Here is a 26,084-nt window from a genome sequence, read left to right as displayed (position 1 = left end):
TTCCCACAGGAAAGTCTCATCACTACACGAGAAACCAGTTGCTCACAAAATGCAGAGTGATGAGATAAGGCTTATTTCACACGCTTGCATCATTAGATTTCACAGATGTCAGGTTCGGAGGGAAGGATTGTAGGATGTGATCAGCCGGGCTAGGAAAGCAGTTGAAAGAGGGAAGGAGGGATCGAGGAGAGGTCAGACATTGCAAAATGGCAATAAAAGTGATGCCACGCAGAATGGAACGGGGACAATAAACCTTGACATGTCCACACTGTGCAAGAATTGTCTGGAGACTGTGTTCATAAGATGGTCCCTTGGAAGAGGGCTATTGACAAGTGTCGTCTAGAAATTGCCCGCAGTAGCCCAGAGGTGCAAAGCAAGATTCTAATTGGGTTACTGTTGGAAAAAGAAAAGGCATTGTCCTTGACCGAATGCCAACTGGCTGCCAAGCACTAAGCTATAAGCTAAATCATGCTCAATCCTTTTCATTTTGCTCAATCCTCAACAACAATTCGAAACTTTTGAAGTTTGGGATCCCCCTTTACACAGATGAAGTAGCTGTTCTGGTGCTGCTAATTAATGTGCCCAAGTGAGACATGGCTGGTGAGTGACAGCGATGAGACTTTTAACACGAATCCGGCTGTGCCATGAAGGAAAGAGGTGCATTTACGTGCAATCAGAGGTGAGTTTTTTCACCCAGTGTTTCCAAGGAGTGCTCTATGGAATGCCAGTCTCAGGATTTACTTCCCCCAGAAATTATTTGTTGGTTTGTTGTTAAAGAAATGTGTGTATTTTTTTATATTGGACAGTGCCTTTTCAGAGGGCCAAATGTATCTTAGCTTGCTCCAATCTCTGACAATCCCTCTACTACAAGAAATAAAACTATTTCACTCGGTTTAACTGAGCTTCAAATTTTTCTTTTGACAAAAGTGGAAGTCTCTGATGAAATCAGTGCTCTACCCAATATAGTTTTTTAAATGCTCTTCCAGAAGCCAACAGGACACTTCGGATGTTTCTCCTGTTGGGCTGTTTCCACCGGCAGTGGATGAACCGACATGTGATTGAAGTGCACGGAGGAGGCCAACTCCATTGGTGAAAGTCACGGGTGTCGCTGTGGAACACTGACCTAGAACGTGCTTTGCTGGGGGCTCTGATCAACACTGTTCAAATCCTACCACTGCCTCTTTCTAGACAGGTGACCTAGCACACTATTTCCATCTGAGCCCTGGCTTCCTTGTCTGTACGATGAGAATATTAGGCCCACTTAACAGGATAGCTGTAACAATAAGATGAAGTGGTAATCATTCACATGAAATGCTCTGTGAACCACAAAGAGCTATGAATGTCATTATTTTAATCTTGATGTTTCTTTAAATAATATCATTTTTACTTCATGTCTCTTTCTTTGACTGGTTAAGAGAGGAAAAGAAGTTAGTCCCACGCCTCTGTAGAATTTTATCTTGGGTCAGAAGGACATAGACACTTCCTCAATTTGATAAGTATTTAATTTTTTAAATTTTTTTTTTCTTTATTGATCTTAGAGAGAAAGGAAGAAAGAGGGAGGGAAAGATAGAAACATCGATGAGCGAGAACATCGACTGGCCGCCTCCTGCACGCCCCACACTGGGGATCAGGCCCACAACCTGGGCATGTGCCCTAATCGGGAATTGAACTGGCAACCTCTTGGTACATGGGTCGATGCTCAACCACTGAGCCACATCTGCCAGGCTGGTAAGTATTATTTTCCTAAAATCAAGTCTTATCATTAGGCCTAACACTAAAACACTGGACTCAAGAAGTTCTCACTAAAACTTGAAACAAGATTCTCATTATTACCATTATTATTCAGTTTTGTTCAGAAAATTCTGGACAACACAGAGGTTGAATTATATGAAATTGTTTTTGTAGGTCAAAAATGGGCTGGTATCAGCAATTTCCTATTGTTCTACCTAAAACATGTCTGAATATCCTCTGATGGACAAACTATGGGCCCCCGTGATGCACACTCCTGGAATAATGAGAAAAAGTACAATTTGTCAAATTGAAAACTTACAGATTTTTTTATTCATGAAATTTTTATGACATATTTAAGACTATATAGTGACCTTTATGGGAGAAACTGCATGACTTCCTCACAAACCTACCTTTGAATCTCTGCTCACATATAAGGTTGAAAAGGACATGGAGATTTTCACACACTGCCCTGCGCTATTGTCTGAAAATGTTAATGAAGTGGATCATTATAACTACAGTGTGAGAGCTGTAGATATTTACATGCAGGAAGGTTAGAGCTCCTGTGTGGTTGATATTGCCCACACCTACCTATGCATCGCAGTCGGCCTCCATGGCTCTACCGCCCTTGATTTCCAACTTAAGGTGAAACTCTTCGCTTCTGTTGTCTTTGGGACTTGGATTTATAATTATTACAACATGTGCAAGTATTTAAAAAGTTGTCCCACATGTAGACTGTAAAGACCTCCGGGACAGGAATGGTTTGCAGAGGTATTTGTGAGCCCCTCGGTAGATGGTTGCTGGGCTGAACTTGTGTGTCCAGAGATCCGGGCAGGGCCTCGCTGATGACTCACATGGTAGGAGACACGCCAGTCTAGGCTCCCTTCCACCAGCACCTCAGGGCCCCCAGGGCACAGGGCAGAACCAACTGTCTGCATCCCTCCCGGACCTTGGCCTCCGTGTCTGCTCCTCTGGTACAAAAGAATCACAAGGGGCAGATGTTAACGATGACCTACATTTGTGTTTGGTAAAGAAACTTCTGGAAACTTGCAGCTCGTGGCAGGCCCCCCAGTTCTCTCCACTGGCCTCCTGAATCCATGCCTTCTAGGTTTTGAAAAAGTCAGTGGAGCCTAGAGATTCCAAAAGAATTCCCAGTGCAGAGCAATTTGTGTGCCAGGAGTGTCTCTCCTCTCTGCAAGTTAGGTCATTCTTTTTATGCTTTTAGGTTCTTTGTAGAAAGTGGATTGAATAAGTGGGGGGAATAAGTTTGGAGGTACAAAGCCCCAGCTGAGCTGGAAGATACATGTTAGTTTGGGAGTTGAGTGAGGAGGAGCGGGGCTAGGGATGTGGGGAAGAGAAACGGATATGAATCGACCCCTTCATAGTCAGGATCGGTTCAAAATCCAGGTACTTTTTCACACCTCAGCTCTTGGAACCCAGCTTGGATTATTGTTTGTAAGTTTATTCTAAAACGTTTGTGTGCTCCTGATGGAATCCATGATTGATCTCTCTCTCTCTCTCTCTCTCTCTCTCTCTCTCTCTCTCTCTCTCCCTCCCTCCCTCCCTCCCTCCCTCTCTCTCCCATCTTCCATCCTTATCCTCAGCTCACCTCTTTTCATTCTTGCCTTCCCTAAAATTGTGTATACATGTTATAGCAAAGACTAAAGTCTGGCTATGTTAAGCATTTGCTTGCAAAAGCAATCATTCAGTCGATCACTAGGACATAATCCCCCAAATGCCACCCTTCAGGCTCAGTTGGAATCACTAGGAGCCACGCCACTATCCAGTATCTAGAGAGGACAAGGCAATCTGACAGGATGAGTTTGAGGACAGTTTCCCAGAAGCAGTGAATCATGGGAGTCCAGAAGGCTCCCATAAAAGACAAGTTCTCACTCAGATACAAAGGGCGAAAGAAAGGCATTTCATGAGACAAAATGGGGGAAAAGTCTCATTTTCTCTTGCTTTCTGCTCCCTGTTAGAATCGGACTGCACTCAAAACCAGGAACACAATAGGCCCAGCTGCAGGGGCAATAAGGCAATTTATTAGGGAGATGACATTTTTAATGAGAAACACTTGCTGGAAGAGAACAAAAGGGCTTGTTTGGTCAGAAAGATGCTCTTGAATCTCCTCTGAAGTGCATGAAAAAGTAATTTCATTTACGCATCATACTCCGAGCTGGGGAATTTCCTCGGGCTCCAGATGTTGTCCTGCACAGATGCTGAGCAAATGGAGCAAATGTCCTGAGACTTTAACCAAAAAAAAGTAACTCAGGGGAATTTTATGAGTTTTGTGGCCAAGAAAAGCATTAGCAAATAATGAGCTTAAGGGGGAAAAAAGGCTGAGGTTGGCAATGGGTTGCTGGATATACAAAATTTTCCCAATCATCAAAAATCGAATATGAAGATCAGTTTTCAACCTAGGAAAACAGAAACCGTGGGTGGAGCTGCTGTTGTTTGGACTTGCTCGTTGGCCTTCCGAAGATGCTTTTGTGAGTATTGTTTTGGCTGGATTCGCAAAATGGTTCAAAGTCATATACTGATAGTTGGAGACTTGAACATGTGACTCAGATGCTTCCAGAAAGGGCAGAGTGGCCATTTGGGCTTGAATTTCAGGAGTGTTCGCTGTGTCCTCGGTCCTGGACCAGCTGACACACACAGGTGACATGGGTGCACACAGCGACAGCTTCCTGGAACACCCAGAGTGTGCCCAAGGCGCCCCTCTGAGCCAGCTCCAGGGCCTGAGTCAACACAGGCCAGTGTTGCTCAGAGAGCCACCAGGAACTCTATCTGGGCTTTTCCACGCCAGCTTCTCCCTCACCAGCTCTGGCCTCTGCATGTAGCTTGGGAAGACCGTGCTCATACTTTAGGTCAGGGTCTAGGGACTAACTATGTTTGAAAATTCAGAACAAAACAAGCCTCTGATTCAAGTGTCAAATCTGCTACTAGGACCCAAGTCATGAGTGCAATTTTAGTTGGGAGGAATCCTGTTGGGGGGTGTTGATAAAGAAGCATGTGTCTAGTCCATGGGGCAGCCATGAGCAAGAAGATAAAAAGAGCCAAAAGATAGTTGCTGGGTGGAAAGAGCCACGTGTCCTTTAAATGTCTCACCACCAAGGCCCTTGCCAATACCAGCTGCCATTGCATTATCATGGCCACAACTATGTGTCTATCAGCACTTAGCAGACAGTAGGTACTATCTCTAGCTACGCACAATCCTTAATCCTCACCAATCCTCACCGGCGCAAATTCTATTTCCATCCCCATGGTTTAGGCTCAGAAAGATTAGGTAATTGTCCCAGGTCACACATGCAATTAGTGATGGGGAAGGAGGGCCACGGGTCCTCATCAGTTGATAATCCAAACAAGCATAAATTCGTGGGCCACATTTATAGTATTTGGGCCCAGAAAGAGGGAGATCTGCAAACTAGGGGAGCAACCCTACAGGCCAGTATTTAGAAATCCGGCCAGTGTTGCACCGGAGCAGTTCTCTCTCTAGCTCCGGGAAGTGGTTTCTAAATAACCCTTTTCGATGCAGTAAATCATCTTCCATCTCTTAAGCAGATGGGTGATAAACAAAGTCAGTGAAGTAATGCCCATGCATATATTAACCTCACAGCCGAACGTGCGTGGAGATCTTTAATCTGTCAATGAGATGAGTAGGAATGCAGCCAGCCAAGGCCAAAGCTCTTTATTATCCTGCATCAGGGAAGTTTCCACTGTTGTCGGTTTGCTGACGTTTGTCTACCTGGCATCGGCTCAGTAATGAGGCAGAAAATGATGAGGATCAAGACCAATTAACACATGCCCTACAGATGTTGATTGCTATCCACCGCGAAGACAGCGTCTGAGGAGTTCCCAGCAGCAGCTGCTGCTTTTACAAGCAAAAAGCAGACCTTCCAGCACAGAAATCAAGTTCGCCTTAAGCCAGCAAGGGTGATAGTGGTCTCAAGGATGAAAGACAATCAAAGTTTTTTTATCCAAAAATGAGTGAACTCTGATCAGTGCCTTTGAACACAGGAAACTGGCCAGAAATTATAATTTCATTGGTCTCCCTCCACCTAGTACTTATGAAAAGGGCATAGAGAGTCATGTTTACAGAATCCAAATCCAGAAAGGCGGTTTCCAACTAAAAACTGACTATAATGTGAATGGCTACATTTTCCCTTTTAGTCTTCCTGACAGCCCTACAAAGTGTTACTATTATTTTTCTTCGACTACATTAGGGAATTGAGGATGAAACAGATACTTTGTTCAAGGTGACAAAGCCAGTCGGAAATGGAGTCAGAACCATCCCCCTATCTGTCTGAACCCAAAGCTAGTAATCTCAAGTACTACATGATAAAATTAAGACCCTTCACTTGTTTCAGTAATCAACCAAAATAACTAATGACCACCCCATCAAAGCACCTGAATAGCAGAGGCTAAGAATTTGCGTTTGGGGATGAGAATTGCCTTGTTTGGAGAAGGTGATAGTAAGTTTTGGATAAAGTAACACAAAATCACTCAAAATAGGTCACACAATAAATGGGAAGGGATCCAGGCTAGTTTTTAATACGAAAAGGCAGGAAGCGACTTTGACCTTCAGAGGGAGTTGTGCCCGGATATAGAAAGCCATGGGCATCTTTCTTCATCCTTTCTTCCCTTTGTCCCTCATCTTCATCTCTGCTTCTTTCTGTCTATCTGCACCCTCTTTCTTCATTTCCAAACCAGCTTCCCCCACATGGCTGCTGACACCTCCAAGGTGGACCCCTTTCCAGGTCATACAACCAGCCCAGAATGACAAAAATCACAGCTTAGCAATTAGGATCTCCCAGAAGAGACTTTGATTGGGTCACTTTGAGTAAGGTGCCTATGACACCAACTTACTCCTTCCCAGTTTCATCCAACTCATTTGAACAAAAGTCCTAATGGTTGAAAGTTTGCAGTTTAGAGTCAGATTGACTATAATGGGTGGCTCTTACAAATACAAACAGCTACCAACTTGGTAACTGTACAAATTAGTTAACCATGCTGACTCTCAGCTTCCCCCTATAAAAAAGGGGGACCCCTACCATCAAAACAGATGCACAAAAGAGAATTATGGAGGCACGAGGCATAACACACTTAGAAAAGCGTAAGTGTGTATACATTGCAAATTCAAAGTTCTACTGTGTTTTGGGTCTTGGTATGGTGGTCACTCGGTGTTCTGGTCTCCTTCTGGGTGTGTGGTAAGACAGCACTTCTCCGTCCCCCTTGAAGCTAGGCATAGCCACATGGCTGGCCTTGGCCAATGAAAGGGCACATGTGATGTGCATCACATATGAACAGACCTTAAAGAGCCTCATTCCTCCCCCTCTGCTGAATTGATGGTAGAAGTCCTTGTTGTGATGGAACATTCATCAGCTTGGGTCCCTAAGGGGCCACAGTGAGCAAAGCCCCTCTGGTGATCTACACCAAATATGTAGCATAATTCAGAATTCAAGTCACTGTGTGACCCACTGAGTTTGGGAAATTGTATGTTTTTGCAGCATAACACTACCTATCCTGACTGGTGCTCTTACAACTGGCAATGTATGTGTGGAGGTATTTGGAAGGCTATTTTAGATTCCTGAAGGACTAATGATTAGCTGCAAACTCCATGGGCTCAGCAGCAGATATGATATTGGAGGCAAAGGGTGATGGGCTAGCTTGTCAATCACATCTTTGTTCCCTGATGAAACTCCCTCTCCATTCATCCTATCTTCTACTGGCTTCCTTCCAATGTGCTCTCTCAAGAGACTCTCCTACGTGAAAATTCTCCACAAGAGAAACTAGGAGATGCTTTCTTAACTCCAGATGGATGGGCACCGAGAATCTTAAGAGAGTTGGTCTCCTCTAAATCAGCTCTGATGGCTGTCTAGTTACCGTGTTGCACCTGAAATAAAAATACTGGTTCAAATGCAACTCTTATTTTTAGTAAAGGAAACATGGATTATTTGGAGGCGCACTGGATTTGGAATCAGAATATATGGTTCTAATGCAGAGATGTGTCTTGAGTGAGGTAAGGTGAGCTCAGATTCAAAACTATTTCTTGAGGATCCTTAGAAGCTCCAAGGAAATAGTTATGAGGGAAGAGGAATCTGACCAGGTGAGCTCTGGTCTCCACCCACTTCCCCAGAACTCCTCAGTCTTCACTATCTTTATCTGTTGTGCTTCTCAGGAAGATACGCATTAAGAGAAGTTTATTTTGCTCTAGCATTTCATAACTTAATTATTTAACCTTACCTGTGAGAAGCATTTATCTGATACTGAGCGATCTCTCTGCCCTTTCTGGGGAGCAGACAAAAACATGGGTTTGGGGAGTCAGAACTATTGGATTTGAATTCCAATTTTACTTTGGTTAAATTACTTAATGTTTCTTAGCCTATGAAATAAAAAAAGTAACACTTTCTTATAATGTTTTTTGAGATTTAAATGTATGTGATGTGTGAACACTTAACTGAAGCTTGGGGCTTCATTAATATGACTTCACTTTGTATCTTTCCTCTTCACCTAATGTTTTCCAAGTATGACTGGTTTCAGGGGGTCTGAATCAGCATTCCCCTTTTCTGGATAAGGACAATTTAAATTATTAACTTTTTTATAACTGAGATGGTTGCAAATGTACATTTTTTTAAACAGAAGGATTTGCATTACTCATTTGCATAGGAACTAAATAAGTATATCTCAATATATAAGTATATTCCCAAATCTCAACACTCCATAGCTTCAACTCTGCCTTAATATCTATTGCTTCTTATGAAAGAGTAGTGCAGTTGTAAAAAAAAAAAAAATTCCTTTTAGAAGGAATTTCCTTAGGAATCATTTTATTTTTCCATGGGATATTAGAGATGGACAGTTTAGTAAGGAAAAAATGTGAGACTTTAAAATAAGCCAACAACAACAAGAGTGTCCTGTCTGGTTCACTCATCCAAATTATCTCAGCCTTTCATTGTTTCTGACCCACTTAACAACTCTAAACTGTAGAACACTGATGAGATCGCAAATACTTCTTGAAAATTAACTGTGTCTAATGCAATGCAACCGATGACTGCCTTGTGGACAGATGCATTTTGCATCCATTTGTATGTTCATTTTAGAATTCCCAACCCCTTACATGTGCCTCTGCTCTTTCAAATTTCCTGTAAACTGATGATAACATTGTACCTATCTTTCACAACCGTCCATTTTGTATTTGCATAAGAGGCACAATTATACCATTTCTTTAAAAGTATTCTTTAATAGTTTTAAGGACAGTTTACTTTTCCAGCTTGGGGGGAAAAGGGAAAAGGAAAGAAAGCACATTATTATATATATATATGGTCTCAACTCTAAAGAGACATCACAGTTCGCCATTTTCCTTTCTCCACCTCTAAAAAAGATTGGAAAATGTAAACCTTAGGGAAAATTTCAAGCCAGATCTTCGGGTTTATAATGAAGCTGCCTGACATCAAGGGGAGAGGCGAGGAGATTATATACTCAAAGTCTCAGGGAAATTCATGCATTTAGAGATGTCTTAGTTTTATGTATCTTTAAAACATTAGCACACATAGAGGATCTACTTTGTAAGTCAAGTAATTGTTCCTTCTTTCCAGGTTCTAGATCATTTTCTTATCGGATGTCCCTGGACCATGGTCTAATGAATGTATTAACAGAGCACATCTGGGTTAGCAGGACAGAATGGTCCAGTATGATTTCCTCAAAAGAGGCAGCCAGCCAGCCTTACTGTGTGGACATTTCCATTATCCACAGCGGCCCTCTTGCTCAATGATATGCAGCTGAAGGAATTATTTGGGAAAAATGAGTCCTCAGGGAGAGCAAAAGGAAATTCAGCATTGTAAATTAAGAGACGTTCATGGTCTCTCCAACCAATCAGAGTAAGATAAACAGGGTCATGATGCGAACACAAAAGTCTGTCTGGAATATCCAGTGTATTCCCAGAAATGTCATTTTCTTCCAAAAGATTGATGAACTAATTCTCAAATATAGTAACTGACATTAATATAGAACTTCACAGAATTAAATTTATTTCTTAAGTCTTAAAGGGGATAAAAACTTTTAAGCAACCCCATATTTGTAAATGAGAAATGACAAAGGTATAGTAAAGAGAATAAAAAGTGAAGTAAAACACTTTCAGAGGAAGAGATTATAAGCAAAGAAAAAATGTTCCTTACTTTTTAAATATTTTTTGTTAGGGTAGAGAAATGACCGCTCTATTCTAAGATGTGATATTAGCAGCAGGAGTCCTATATTTTACTATTTTTTATTTTGCGTTTCCTCCATTAAATCCAGGATGTTAAACTACCTTTAAAATAATTGATCACTAATGGCTAGGTAGTGAAGACACATGTAATATTCCTAGGGGCATATCGAATATATACAAGTCACTGAGTTTGAAGATAAGTATACACCTGTGAACCCATCACTACAATTTATGACAGAAACGTACACATTCCCTCTAAGTTTCCTCCTGCCCTCTTTTATTATTATTGTTGTTATTATTATTGTTGTTGTTATTTTATGCATGTGATAAAAACACAACATAAGACCTACCATTTTAGCACATTTTAAAGAAGATAATGCAGTATCGTTTACTGTAGACACTGTTCTGTACAGCAAACCTCCAGGACTTACTCATTTTGTCTAAGTCCTCACATTGGACCTTTGGCTACGACCTCCCTGTTTTCTCTTCCCTCCAGCCTCTGGCAAACACCATTCTGCTCTCTGCTTTCAGGTTTCTGATACAAGTGGTATCGTGTATTTATCCTTCATTTTCTAACTTACTCCACTGAGCACAATGTCTTTCAGGTTCGTCCATAGCATTGCAAATTGCAGAATTTCCTTCCTTTTTAAGGCTGAATTATATTCTATTGTATATAGATACATTGTGTTTATCTCATCATTATTTTATATCTTGGCTATTGTGAATAACGCTGCCATGCACAGGACAGTGTAGATGTCTGTCTGAGATCCTGACTTCAATTCCCTCGGATATATACTCAGAAGTGGCATTGCTGGATTGCGTAACAATTCTAATTTTAATTTGAGCAAGCCCCAATTTACATTTCCACCAACAATATACAAGGGTTCCCTTTTTTTCCACATCCTTGCTAACGTTTATCTTTTTTTTTTTTTTAAGTAATAGCCATTCTAACAGGTTTAAGGTGATATCTCACCATGGTTTTGATTCATACTCCCCTGATAACTAGTCATGTTGAGAATGTCTGTGCTCCTAGCAAAAGTCAAATTATCATGAAAATAAGGACATTGTTTTCACATTTTTCTCTCTGCCATTATCAAAGCAGAGGACTCCTACTTCCCCTATTTACCAAAATCAAAACAAGAACACTTGACCCCCCTCCTCCCTCTGATGACTGTGCCATTCCCTGCCCCTCCCTACAACAACACTTTAAATGTATCTTTACTTGAGGTTTCTAATTCCTTCTTCCCATTATCTCTTAAATCCTCTCCAATTGGGTTTTTGCCCCCAAAACTCCACTGAAAATGCTCTTGACAAGGTCTTGCCTGCATGGGCTGGTAATTCTTTTTTTTTTTTTTTTTTTTATCCTCACCCGAGGACATTTTTCCATTTTTTGTTCAGATAGAATGGGAGGGAGAGAGAGGAAGAGAGAGAGAGAGAAACATCGACGTGAAGGGACACATCGAGTGGCTGCCACCCGCACGACCAACCAGGGCCGGGGACAAACTGCAACCGAGGTACGCGCCCTTAGCGGGAACCGAACCCGGGTCTCTCTGTACCGCAGGCCGACACTCCAACCGCTGAGCCAAACCGGCCAGGGCTGGGCTGGTAATTCTATCCTCACCGTACCCGGCCTGTCAGCACATTGGACAGTGCCCAGCAGCCTCTGCCCCTCAGAGCTTTCTTCTACCTGCCACACTCCCTGTGGCTTTTCCTTCGTGTCCCTGTCTGCTCCCTCTCTTGGTTTTCCTTTCTCACCTTGTCTTGCTGACATTTGATCTGTAGAACATCCTAGAGTGCAGACTTTGGGCTTCCTCTCTCCTCTATCTAAAACAATTACCTGAATGAACGTATTCATTTCCTGACCTCAAATTCCATCAAAGCGCCAGTGTGGTTCAATTGCTGGTGAGGGCCCTCTTCCTGGCTTATAGACGGCCACCTTCATGCTGCGCCCTCACCCAGCCTTTTCTTGGTATGTGCATATGGAGAAAAATCTCTCCTTCTCCCTCTTCCTATAAGACCACCAATTCTATTAGATAGGACCCTATCCTTATGCCTTCATTCAACCATGATTACCTCCTACGAGCCCACTCCACAACTGTCCTGTTGGGGTTTTGGGCTTCAACATTGGGAGGACACAATTCGGTCCATAGCAGGGGCATCTAATCCCAGACTTCCCCTGCTACCCGGGATGCAACCAAGAGTTGCCCTCCCTGTCGTCTACCCCTTTCCCGGGACTGGAGGAACAAATGTCCAAATTCTGGGACTTAGCAGTGGAAACAGTCAGCCCTTCAGAGGTGTAGGACCGACCACGAGGCAATCTGGTTGGGGCTGCCAGGGTCAGAGCCGAAAGGTATAGATGTCACCTCACTGTCGGAGCCCCGACCCCTGGTTTTCCTCTCCAGCCTGGACACTGGAGGTCAGATGCCAGACCTCTGAGAACTAGAAACCTGTGAGAGGATACAGAGCTGCTTGGAGCTGCTCTGTGGTCTTCCAGTCCACAGCCAGGACCCTGGCCCTTTCGTCTGAAACACGCACAATTCCGACTATAACAAATACCCTCTCCGTTAGGAGTAATAAATCTCCTTTTGTTTGAGAAATAGTCCTTTGGGATTTCTGCTTTTGCTCTCAGCAAACTCATATGAGAAAAATTGAATCCACATGGCCTGGAGAGAGGGAGGCAGGCTAAGTAATGAGATGGGTCCTGACTGCCTAGCAGCCAGGCCAAAGATGGGAAAGAAGGTTTGTGCCTTGTTAGGATTGCTGCACACCCAAAGGGTGTCCATTCTTCCCGGTCTGAGTCTCTTTCCCACGCATCACCGTGCCTCTTTCCCGAGCCACTAGTCCTGTGCTTAATCATCCCTGGGTCGCACCCGCAGTTGGCAAAGACCTCATCCAAGTGTTAACCACTCGAGATGTTGTGAAAGTGCATCCTCCAAAAGTAGAGGGGACAGGACGCTACTGAAATTAATTTCTAATAGGAGGTAAGTATAAAAAAAAATATTTGAATGTCAGTAAATATATACGAATACGTATTTTTTAAACCCAAGACTACTTTTTTGTGTTCCGTATAGCACACACTACATATAGCTTATCTTCCTCACTTGCAGTTTGACCTGCGTTTGGACTCATCAAATATTAAGTCAAGTTCTCTCTCTTCCAGCAGGACAGCAAAATGGTTACGTGCAAGACATCTGCACTGTTCTCTGAGGTCACAGCCTCTACTGCTTGTTGAACACTGGACAATTAACCTCACTGAGTCTAAGTTTCCTGGCCTATGAAATAGACAACATGATAGTACTTAGCTGGTAAGTGTCCTCTGATACATATGCAGCAATTATCATGGTGCCTACTATGTAGTAAATGCTTAATAAATGTCATTGTGATTATTTCCACATCTCCATGAATCAATTTCAGAGCTGGGAAATGAGGATAATACTCGTACTTATATCACAGGGTGCTGTATGATTACATGAGTACATGTGCATGTACAAGAATCTAAAACATTGTCTGACTCATAGTACATATCCCATAAAACTTAGATATTATTCTTCTACTGCTTCACCTTGTTCTTGGCTAAGCAATTCATTAGCTTTTAACAGACTCTGTTTCTCTTAAACAATGATAAAGAATACTAATAGGAATGACTACTTCTTGCTCTGGGCATAATTTGGGAACATTAATCCCATCTCTCCATTTCACTCTCTATTGTTTATATTGGGCAATGCCCTTCTCAGACAAATAGGTTATACTAAAATTAAAATGATTTTTCATGGCTTGAGGGCAATTCACCAATAAGAAAGATGACTTTTAAGAATTACTATGGGCAAAGTCAACTTCCCTGTTAGCATTTCTACATTTTAAAAATTAAAAGTGTTGTTGTAAAAAATGTTTTGAGCGTGTCTCAAGAAAAAGAATCAACTTTATTTAACCTTTGGAATTGAACTGGCTTTGTACTACTAATTCTTGGATTCTGTGGCCAATTGGTTTTAAATTTATAAAGCTAAGGCAGGCAAATTGGTTATTATGTCTCCTGGAAGGCAAATAGGGCAGGATTGACTAGATATGACAGATGGAGTCTATTACATTTACAAGTCTAAGTGAAACTGGCTAGTTACAATAGAAAGCCTTAATAACTGGAATCATAAATGATATTTTCATCAACCACATATGAAAAGGAATTTATAACATCAATTGTCTTAAGAGACCACCATCTACAGGGCCATGGACCAGTGCACTGGTATGTTAAAACACCTCTTCTAGACACATTTCCCTCAGATAAACTATAATATTTCATCATCTTGATTCTCTACAGTTTTTTGGTGCTTTTTGTTATTGTTTCTTTATTGATTTTTAGAGTGAGGGGAAGGGAGAGGGAGAGAGAGATAGAAACATTGATGAGAGAGAACATCAACTGGCTGTCTCCCGTACTGCCCCCACCCCCAATGGGGACCTGGCCCACAACCTGGGCAAGTGCCCTGACCAGGAATTGAACCAGCAAACTCTTGGTGCATGGGTCGACGCTCAACCACTGAGCCACACCGGCCGGACCTCCACGGTTTCTGAATGCACCTCGACTGACAGTTAGGGTAGGGTGGTGGCCAGTTAAGGCTAGAGCCAAGTTTTACATAAAATCATGGGCAATTCTTCAAGGACCTTTACAAAGTTGAAAGTTAAGTAGGAAGCTAAGGTCAGTAAATCAGAAAGGGAATCTGAATGGATCACTTAAGCAAAGAGATGGACCAGATAAGGTACAAATATTTAATCCTAAATTAGAGCCAGGGGTCATATATTGAGGGAGCTGAAGAAGCAGGGAGCGACATTTCAGACGGGGGGGGGGGGGGGGACTGGGTTGGATGAAATATGAGATGCACTATTGCTTGTGTCTGGCTTCTGGTATTGCACATGACTCTCATATGTTTAATAAATCAGAAATGGACTTGAGTAACGTAATCCTCTGAATGGTAGACGTAGTATATCCATGTTCTAACCAGGAACTATTAGAATCTTATTTCTTAATTATGGTCAGTTCTATTGCAAACAGTAAGGATTGACCGTGGACACAAAAAGATAAAAAAATATATAAAATAATACATATTGTTAATAATCTGCCATCTTTACTTCAGAAATCATCCTTTTGCAATCTCCTGAAAGATAAGGACTATGATTTATTCATCATTGTAGGTGACACAATCCTAAATAATATCTGAATTATATTTAGGAAACAGATTAAGAATAGTTACAGATGGTAGAAAGGAGTTATCAGTGCCAATGCACAAGTCATTTCTTTCATTGTGCACATTATGATTATTACTTTTATTGTGGGTAGGGAGTGCATACTAGAATCTTTGCATAAAACACACAGCATATGCAAAATAGATATGTATAAAATACATGCAAATACATTATTTTAAGAAATAGCTTGAAAATATTGTGTTTAACAGAATACTGATTTTGTTTCCCATGATAATCAATCTATAAACCTATATGTGACTAAGCGAGAGTAACATCTGGCAGACCAAAGATTTCTGTGGTCTTCGTTGGCTTGGCCAGGAGACAGTTTTTCTAACTTGACATGGGAAAGCCTTCACAAAAACAGACAACAGTAATATGACTCCATGACTGAGAGTCCCATGTCAAGGAAAGAGACATAATGAGGGAGTGACAAGTTATACAGGAAACTGAGTTCATTGATTATATTCATATGGGCCAGGGTCAGAACTAAATTCATTTTGAGAAATCCAAATTTTAATGATAGCCAAGAGTCTAAACATTGAGCTGTTAACTTTCTATTGTGATTTTTTAAAATTCCTCTTGTTTGTTTATACATGTCCTTTTCCCCTAAAACCATTACAACTATTTTTCTCTCCATTTATTAATGGAGAGTTGGATTCTTTGTGGATTCATGGTATCATACTCTTCGGATGAAATGAAGCAAGGGGGGAGGGGAAATGTGGACTTTCCCCTTCACTTGCCCTTTCTTCTTGTCAATATTTGTCTCATCAGAAACACCATCTTTCAATTACTGCTGATCCCCCTTTCCATTCGGAATTATTTCCACCAAATCAATCCAAATGACCGATTCCTTGTGCTACCCTCTCCCCTTCAATCAGGCCTCTGGGTTCCACACTCACATTTGAAAACACATGGGATTTTTAGACTTAATTATCCCTTCATTTTGCCCCATAGATTTTATTTTCCACCCCTTTTTCGGCATTTACCCTATACTCTGGATATGTAGGTCACCTCTCCACCCTGAAAACATACAAGCTCACTTAGGTATATCTCACAATTTCTTTACCCAATCATCCACTGATGGACACTTGCACAGTTTCCTTATCTTGGCTATTGTAAATAATGCCGCAATAAACATGGGGCTGTGTGTATCTTTTCCAGTTAGTGTTTCTGTTTTCTTTGGATAAATACCCAGAAATGGAATTGCTGGGTCATACGGTAGTTACATTTTTGATTGGTGAGGAACCTTCATACTATGTCCGTAATGGTCGCTTCAATTCCCACCAACAGCGCACAAGGGTTCCCTCTTCTCCACATCCTCGCCAACATTTGTCTCTTGTCTTTTTGGTAATAGCCATTCTAACAGGTGTGATATTTCATGTGGCTTTTTGTTTGCATGTATCTGATGACTGGTGATGTTGAGCATCTTTCCATGCACATGTTGGCCGTCTACATGAAGGGAAAGACACTCTATGTTCATAGATTGGAGCACCCAGTATGGTAAGATGGCAATTCTCCCTAAATTGATCTACATAGTTAATGTAAGCTCTATCAGAATTCCATAAAATACTTTATAGAGATGTATAAGCTTATACTGAAATTCACATAAAGAAGCGGTTCCTCTTTGGATATGTTTCCATCATCCTTGAGCACTTTGTAGGTCTCCAGCACTGCAAGATGTTCTCGGTTCAGACTGTGCTTTTCCTGAACCAGTGTGGGGACTAGGGGTGTTTAAAATTAGACACTATGCCCAGACTGTGTGGCTCAGTGGTTGAACATCGACCTCTGCACCAAGAGATCGCTGGATCGATTCCCAGTCAGGGCACATGCCCAGGTTGTGGGCCTGATCCCCAGTGGGGGACATGCAGGAGGTAGACAATCGATATTTTCTCTTATCCATGTTTCTATCTCTCTCTCCCTCTCCCTAACATCAATTTATTTAAAAAAATTTTTAATAAAATTAGATGCCATTTCTCCTTTAGCAACTCCCCACTCCATTCAATTTAAAATCTAATGAGTGCTGAGTCTATAATAAATATCTCCAATAAATGCTGGTGAGATAAAATCTTATCATAATCACCTGGGAACACCTGAGAGTCCTGTGATAAATGTGCTGGGGAACCAACAACAGGGAGGACCTGGTTCCCGCTGGTATTGCTTCACTGGGAGGCATGTGCAAGTGTCTACATGGTCACAGTCTCTCTCTCCAACTGTAAAAAGAACTATCTGCTTCCTAAGAGTTCTGGGAAAATTAATTTGCTCATGCTTTTAAAGAGGTTTGAGGGTCAACAGTTCTATGTATATGCTAACATCATGATCCGAAATGGTCCTCTTGCTCTTGACTGGAAACCAAGATGACTAAGTCCCAGAGCCATTATGAAACCATACATGAAGCACAATCACATTTGTGCTGTAGCACAAATCCGAGGGGTGACACTGCAATGGGGACATGCAAGAAGCAGGCAGGCATGAGTGGTCCCCTGATCCGCAGAATCCAGGTGTGCTGGCCATCATTGAACCAACATCCATGGACTCTGCATCATGCCTACCTCTGTGTAAAGTCCTGGCCGTGGTCCCATTTTCTGACTCTACTTCGCTTTATTTCTCTCTATTATTAATTCTGAACTTGGAATAATCTCTCTCAGAGGGCGAATAAAAGTGTGCAGAGGGAGAATTATGTTAATGTTGGTAGAAGTTGATATAGGCAACGATGAGATCTGGGTTCAAGTCCTACTAATAATGAGCAATGGCCCCAGGTGAGGCACCTATCACACCGAGAAGCAGCAATGTTGTGGCTCTGGTTGTGTAGGCTATTGGTGATGCATGAAGAACTCCAGAGACTATAGCAAGGGTCAGCATGTAATGGACAAGTCAGGAAGAAGGAAGCAAGAACGTGTGCACTACACAGGATGACCTTGCAGCCAGATCTGTAGGTCAGTCCCTAGTTTTCAACCACCTACCCAGTCATGAGCATAGCTGGAGGAGGGAGACTGGGGAATATCTAATTTAGATTCTTTACAGAGGTGGCTGCAATAATTCGACCCGTCTCTGTGTGCGCTCCCCTTCTGCAATGTGAGCTTGCTATGCCTCCCATAAAATAAAATAAAATAAAATAAAATAAAATAAAATAAAATAAAATAAAATAAAATAAAATAAAATAAAATAAATGGGCTCACTCCAGGACTTGCTTACACCAAGAGAATGCATTTCAGCAGATACTCCTGAATAAATGGGCTCACTCCGGGACTTGCTTACACCAAGAGAATGCATTTCAGCAGATACTCCTGAATAAATGGGCTCACTCCGGGACTTGCTTACACCAAAAGAATGCATTTCAGCAGATACTCCTGAGCCTCAGGCTTAAGAAGTCTTGGAGCTTGTGCTTCAGTTTGTTTGACTCTGAGACAAGTGTGCAGTGAAGGTGTCCGGGAGGAAAGACCACATGGGGAGAGGCTTAACCATCCCAGCCAGCTCTGCCACGCCCTGGAGCTGAGACCCTGCTGTATGAGCGAGTCCCGGGCAGGGCCAGCAGAGAAACCACCAGAGCAACCCCCAAACTCAGGAGAAATGACAATGGCTTGTTGTTCTGTGCCGGAGTGGTGGAAGCAGAAGACAGAGACTGAGGGTCTCCAACAGAAATATTTATTGAGCACTTACTATGGGCCAGGTACTTGTCCAAGACCTTTTAATATAATAACTCAGAATCCTCTTAACAACCCTCTGGGTTAAGCACCATTCTCACTTCTATTTAACATATGGGGAAACTGAGTCAGGGAGGGCTTCATCCATGATTCATCGATCCTTAGCTTTGGCTCTGAAGCCTATGTCTTAACTCCTATACAATGCCACCTATGGTGGGCATTTTCCCTCTGGCCTGTAGGGCATCCCTCTGGTGTCTGAATTTTTGCAGACGGCACTAGGCATGTGCCGCACTAAAGGCTGCCCGAAAGAAACCACTGAGCCACATTTTAGATGGCTGTTGGACTGGGGGTTGTTTCCCTATGCTGAAAGACCATTACCAAGCCCGGGTATCCATTCTTGACACATCTTCAGTTGGGAGAGGTCCCAGACATGTACAGTCCAGAGAAATGTATCACCAAATGTGTTTTCCTGGGCTTTCAGAACAGGCCACCTGAACGCAGCCAGAGGGTAAAGCAGGGAGCAGCTCCACATTGCTCAGCGTGCAGACCAAAGAGAGAGTCACCCTGTAACGTGATCGGATCTGACAACAGTACAAATGAAGTGTCAGAAGCAATTACCTTCCATACACAGGCAGGTAAACAATCGCCTGCCCTCAGGATCGGATGCAGGCAATCAGGACAGTGAGATACTAAAGAAAGTGTGGTGCTGAAGTATCAGACAACAGCGAAGGGCTCCTGATAAAGAATGAAACCAACACTGTGTTGGGATCATCGTAATGAGTAACATCTCACGTGTCTTTGAGATATTGATGAACGTGATTTCACAGAGAACGAAAAAATATAATTGCAGGATTGGTCTGGACTGTGAATGTGAAGAAGCTAAAGGGTACGGAAAGGTGGCCTTATTTAGGTCAAGTTTCATTGTTTATGGATGAGAGTTCATAACCATGAGGTGTTTTCATGTCCTTGGCAATGTCTCTTATTTTAATGTAACAGAGGAACATTCTCTGAATGCAATCTAAACTTCCCAAGGAATTGAGCTGGTCAATATGTTTCAACTCTCACCATTGTGGGTTTTATTTTAAAAATTCAAAATACTTCCAAAGATAGAAACTGAAGAGCTGAGCAAAAAATATACGCATCAGCAAGAGTATTTCCAGTTTGCGCCATGCACTGTAATTCTGTCTAGTCGCAATAAGGCAACTCTAGGTCTCTGTGAGAATCCGGCTGTGTGGAAACACAAGTCCAGCTCACAAACGATTCTTTGTGGCAGTAAACCCAGCTATCCCTTCAGGATCTTTGAAAATATGGGTAACAGGGTCAACAGTGGGAGAAGTAGATAAAAATAACAATGGCCAGAAGCTATTAAGTCTTTATTTACTGTAGGGTAAGCAGTGTGAGTAAAATCTTAGTTTGTAGAACTTAATGAAATAAGTTTGCATTTTCAAGAAAATAGGCTCAGAGAATAAGGAAGTTCTAGAAGCTTACGGCAGATACCACTTGGACTCTGACCCTCCTGCATCCTAATATATTTGTAGGGAGCCGGACTCTCGGGCCCCATCCCAAATCAACACTCCAGGCTTAGCTCCGAACATCTTCACAAGTGACATCTTTGTGCCTCCACTTCGAGTCACCCACACTGTGCCTTACTTTGTCCTTGATCCACTTTTCTAAAGGGTGGAAAATCCAGGAGCACACAGCTGACTACCTTGAGAGATGTGGAACTCCCCTCATTTCCGTACGTTGAGGAACTGGCACATGACTTACGTCTCCTATTTCTTCACTTTTAGTCATTCCCTTTTTTTTTTTTTTTAATCCTCACCCGAGGACATTTTTCTATTTTTTGTTCAGATAGAGTGGGAGGGAGAGAGAGAGAGAGAGAGAGAGAGAAACATCGATATGAAAGGGACACATCGAGTGGCTGCCACCCACATGACCAACCAGGGCCGGGGACAAACTGCAACCGAGGTACGTGCCCTTAGCGGGAACCGAACCCGGGTCTCTCTGGACCGCAGGTCGACGCTCTAACCACTGAGCCAAACCGGCAAGGGCTCTTTTAGTCATTCCTTTAACATTTCCATCGAGCACGTGTTATATGCAAGGTGAGATACACTAGTCAGTCAACAACAGACACGTGTAAATGGCTCCTGCCTTAAACAAAGACTCGCAGAGACAAACAGGGAACTATAATTGGTACCCAGTCCTACAAAACAGCAGTCTATGATGCTATACAGCAGCCAAATACCACTACTCAAATTTAAATCCATTTAAATGGAATATAAACGTATTCTGTCACACTAGATACTTACATACATATACATATACACATATCCTCACTCAAGGACTGTTTTTGCTTTTATCTTCAGATACAGTGGAAGGGAGAGAGGGAGGAAGAGAGACACATCAACTGTTTTTTACCCACACAACCCCAACTGGGGCCAGGGACAAATTGCAACCGAGGTTACATGTCCTTGGCGGGAACCCCACCCGGGATTATTCTATCCACAGAATAGCTATATATTTTTAAATGCTCGATTAGCAACTGTTTATTCTACACCCAGTCTGGCTTGACCAGAGCCTGACACCCCATCTTGTCCATCCCGGGTGCTTCCTTTGTCCACAGATTCTATATATAGTTTGACAGGACAGTGGCCCCTTTGATGCCAAAATCTCCACCAGCGTGGGCCTCTCTCTATTGTTGTTACCAACAGCTGCTCAACCTGTACTTGAACTGGCTGCAAGCTGTTATTAGTTCATCGGATAACTCAGCTCCCCTTGAAAGTCATCCCCTGGAGGCGGGACTTCCCAGAGCACTTGTCCAGCGCACGGTAACCCCTCTCTTCCCTGTTCTCCACCACTCACTTGTTCACTGTGCTGAAGTCCCAGCATGCTTTGCCCCTCAGTTTCTCTGAGGTCCTGGAGTCCTTCGCGTCCACGTGTGAGCTCCCCAGTGGCCCGGTGAGGACCTATGAGGACCTAAGAGCTGCACTTTCCATGCTAGACTTGGTTCACCTCTTCAGGTACAAATAAGATGCCTCTGCTCTGAGAAGCCAAAGGAGCTGGCGATGGAAATCAATAGGACACTTAGAAAGAGTCTCTAAGAAAGAGGCCCTCGTGCCGAATGGTCACTCAGTGACGATGCTGTTTTTAGCCCTGGCTGGTTTGGCTCAGCAGTTGGAGTGTTGGCCTGTGGACCAAAGAGTTGTAGGATCGATTCTGGTCAAGGGCACATGCCTCGGTTGAGGTTGACCCCTGGCCTTGGTTGGGGTTGTACAGAAGGCAGCCGATCAATGTCTGTCTGTCTGTTTGTCTCTCTCTCTCTCTCTCTCTCTCTCTCTCCTCCTTCCTCCCACCTTCCCCCAACTCTATGTGGAAATCAATGAAAAAATATCCTCAGGTGAGCATTAAAAATTAATAATAACAATAATAATAATGCGGATGTTAGCTGAACTGGATTGTGCTACACTAGCTGACTCATATTTTTAGTAATTTGGACACTTGGCATAGGACTTTAGGAAAACAATTTGGGAATATAGAAAATTAGGAGTAAATATATTATAGCAATCAAATTTGTATGTGCATATATAATATATGTTATGTATGTATGTGTGCGTAGATATACAGATTCATGAATGTTTCAAGACTCTTTTCCTTGCCCTAAGACAAATACCCTTTTGCACACTCAACCCCCCCCCCCCCGCCACACACACACACACACACACACACACACACACACACAGTCTGACTCTTTCCAGAGAGCCTTTGGCAGGTCAGCTCCTGGGCTCCTGCTAGCTTTACACAAGGTAAGAGGTGGGTTCAGAAAGGCTGGGAAGTCACTGGCAGGATAGTTAACAGGCTTATGGAAGGAATCGGATGGGAATCAGGGAGGGAATTGGAGGAGGGAGAAGGGAGGGACTTCGGGGTAGTGATAAGTTGGTGGATGAGGAGGGAGACAGATCTGTGAAAAGAGGGCTTTAAAATTTGCTGCTTAGCAGGAATATTTTTTAAATGATGCAATAAACATTTGTATCATTTTAATTTTTCTACACTAGGCTGATTTTTTAAGGGGGCACTGTACTGGGATGTGGTTATAAAAAGAGTTTTACATGGCTGTTTTTCAGATATTCAAGTGATAATTTGCCCTGAAAGTTTCAAAGACAAAGAAAAGTTATATGCACAAAAACATTCATCTAATTGCTACTGATAATATAAGAAACTGAAGACATTCATGTGGCCACCAAATAGGAAAAGTATCAAGAAAATCCTGGCTGAGATAAAACAACCCTCTTTAACCTTCACTGAACCTTTAGCACGTGCCATTTTTCTAAGGACTCTGCACATCGTAACTCACTAAGCTTTCAGAATAACATCATGAGGTAGATACTTGTGATTGCCAATTTTCAGATGGGAATGTTGAGGCAAAAACAAGTTCAGCTACGTGATCGAGGCTATAGGTTAGTGAGTCGCAGGGTCGGTGTTTCTGATCCAAGCAGTTCTATTTCAGGGTCGGAACTTTCTGTCAATGCGCCACACTGCTCTGAACACTGGCATGCCAGACACGAAGCAATCGATGACAAAAAGCCACGTGTGACAAGTCAGATACAAACGCAGAAGCAAAATTTGATGAGGTCTTATCATTGCAGATGCTCACAAATGTTTGTGGGTATGAGCGGGGTCTACAAAGAAGTCCTGTTGTGGCGGTGGGATTATGGCTAATACACCTGATTATTTTAAACTTTCATAATATTGTGAGTTTTACAAACAGAAGCACAAAACCGAGGTAATTAAATGCAAATTTAAAAGCCTATTCCAATTGCTTGCATTGCCTCCATATGCTTAATTTTATATATTTATTTGAACATGTTTTCCCTTGCCACTGTCCCCCTTTGAAAAAAATTGTCACACATCTTTTTTGGTAGGATTTTTAAAGATGGTAATTAAATCCATATAAACAAATGGTTATGTCTAGTTACACAATTAATGTTAATATATGGCATGTAATCATCATCTAATTTGAATTATATAGCATGTGGTGACATAATTATAGTATGCAATGATGGAAGGATCCTTATTTAAGCCAAGTAAAATGGCTGCAGTTTAAATTGGATGATTCTTAAATTACAATTTGTTAGTTGCTTTAAGGGTCCCTCGGGGACGGGACAGGCTAAGCTGGGCTTATTGTTAGGAGGAAAAAAGAAAACCATTTAAATACATAAGAAAATCAGGTGATGTGAAATGTGATGTTCCTGGTTTTGATCAGACAGAAAAGAAAGAAAGATATTTGCCAAAGGTTATTTTCAGACTATTTGTTAAGCAGAAATGACTTTCAAGCTGAGACAAGAAATGTATTATTTCAGGTTGTCATTTAAGGTTCACTTCATCGGGGTGCAGAATGAAGGGACTGCAAATCCTGGTTATCTTCACACACACACTCCCCCGCCGTGTCCCCTTCGCTCTGGTCCCTCCCGGCTATTTTTCTGGGCCAGGCGTCCCTGTTACAAATGTGTCGTCCTTTGCAGAAATCTCGGCTCCCGGAAAGGACAGCAAAGCCGACATCCCTAACTCACAGCCATCGTCAAAAGCAGGGCCACGAACTTCCCTTCGGTGGAGAAAGCGAAGAAGTTCCCGGGGCTCTGGCTAATGACAGGAAACGCGTAAGTGGACGAGGTACCGGGTATCAGACGATGAATCTGGGAGTAATGAAACAAATTCGGGATGGGGAAATGGCAGCTGAGCATGGACGTGTCCCCTCAAGCCAACCTGCATTAAGTCGTGGACTCGCCTGCTCAGGGGAGCGATCTGAGCCGCCCGCGTTTAATAACTGAAAACCCCACAGGTTTAGACACTGGAGATGGGATGCGGGGGACCTGCTTGATAAGAGGTGACCCTTAACACTTGCAGGTGATGGAATATTTTTGCTTTGCTTTGAATTTTTTTTTAAAACTGGGGCCTGCGGGCTTGGAATGGATGTCCTTTGTTTGGAAGTTGTTTGGGGCGTGTCTTTCTTTCTTTAAATGAATGGCCAGGAAGCTTTCAGGAAACCTGTGGTTCTTGTCCAGTCCCTTTTGGAAACCCCCACGGGGGCTGTGGCTTTCTCTGCGGGGCACCAGCGCCAGAGTCCCCGGGGTGAGGGGGACCCTCCGGCCCCCCGGGGGGCTGGAATCCTGGCTCTCTCTAACCCTCTGTTACAGTGGATGGGTCACGTTATCCCTCCAGAATTTTCCTCATCTGTCACATGAAGCATGAACTGGACAAGCTCAAGGTGACCTTGGAGCACAAATAGGCCTTTCCTGGTAGAAGCCCCTGTTTCAAGTGCTGAGCCACCCAAAAGGTCAGTTTTAGGGGGACAGCCTGATGGCAACATCGGCATCCAGGTCAGCCAGAGAATGTCAGCCTCTGGCTCCATGCAGCTCCTCGCAACATCATTCGCTCCGCCAGCAGGTCGCTTTAGGCCGAACCAGAACTAGCACTAACCCTGAGCAATACAGTGGAATGTGCCTCAGGGCCACGCTGAGGTACAGACTGTCAGGATCTCAGACCCGGAGGGGTCAGTCTCAGTCTGGGGGTTCTTGTGGGCCAAACCCCACCCAGAACCAAGCCAGCCCTGGGGAGTGCAATTATTGTCTGTCATTTTCTCCTTTGTGTGGGTGTCTCAAAGGGTGGCCCCTGACCCCTGAAGGTCCTCCCTTGGGTCCTTTAAGGCTAGAAGAGCCTTATGCTCTTCTGCGAGTAACCAGGGAAGGCAGAAGGGGTTGTCCTCCAGGCTCCTTGGGGTGAAGGAGCAGGGGGGTGCCACTCATTCCTGGGGGGCTGCTGTTCCCTGTTCTGCTGTGCAGGTGACCCTTTCCAGAGGTGGGGGTGAAAGGGACCTGAGAGGGTGAGAGATGGGTGGGATGTTAAACCAGGCACCTTGTGTACCTGGGCCTCCAGGTCCCTCCAGGTCCCTCCAGGTCCCTCCAGGTCCCTCCAGGTCCCTCCAGGTCCCTCCAGCCCCAGTGCGGTGGTGATTTCCCATACACCTCCTGCCCTCACCCATAGCCTGCCCCATTGTGAACATCCCCCACTAGTGTGGTTCATTAGTTACAACTGATGGACCTACACTGTTACATCGTTACCACCAAAGTCCACAGCTTCCATGAGGGTCACCCTGAGTGTCCTACATTCTATGGGACTGGACAAATGTTTGACATTGTATCCACCAGTACAGCATCGTACAGAATAGTTTCACTGCCCTAAACATTCTCTGTGCTCCACCTATTCAGCCCCATTCCTTAACCTCCACC

This window comes from Molossus molossus, unplaced genomic scaffold (assembly GCF_014108415.1).
Source record: "Molossus molossus isolate mMolMol1 unplaced genomic scaffold, mMolMol1.p scaffold_m16_p_24, whole genome shotgun sequence".
Taxonomy (NCBI): domain Eukaryota; kingdom Metazoa; phylum Chordata; class Mammalia; order Chiroptera; family Molossidae; genus Molossus; species Molossus molossus.
This window is presented reverse-complemented; position numbering follows the sequence as displayed.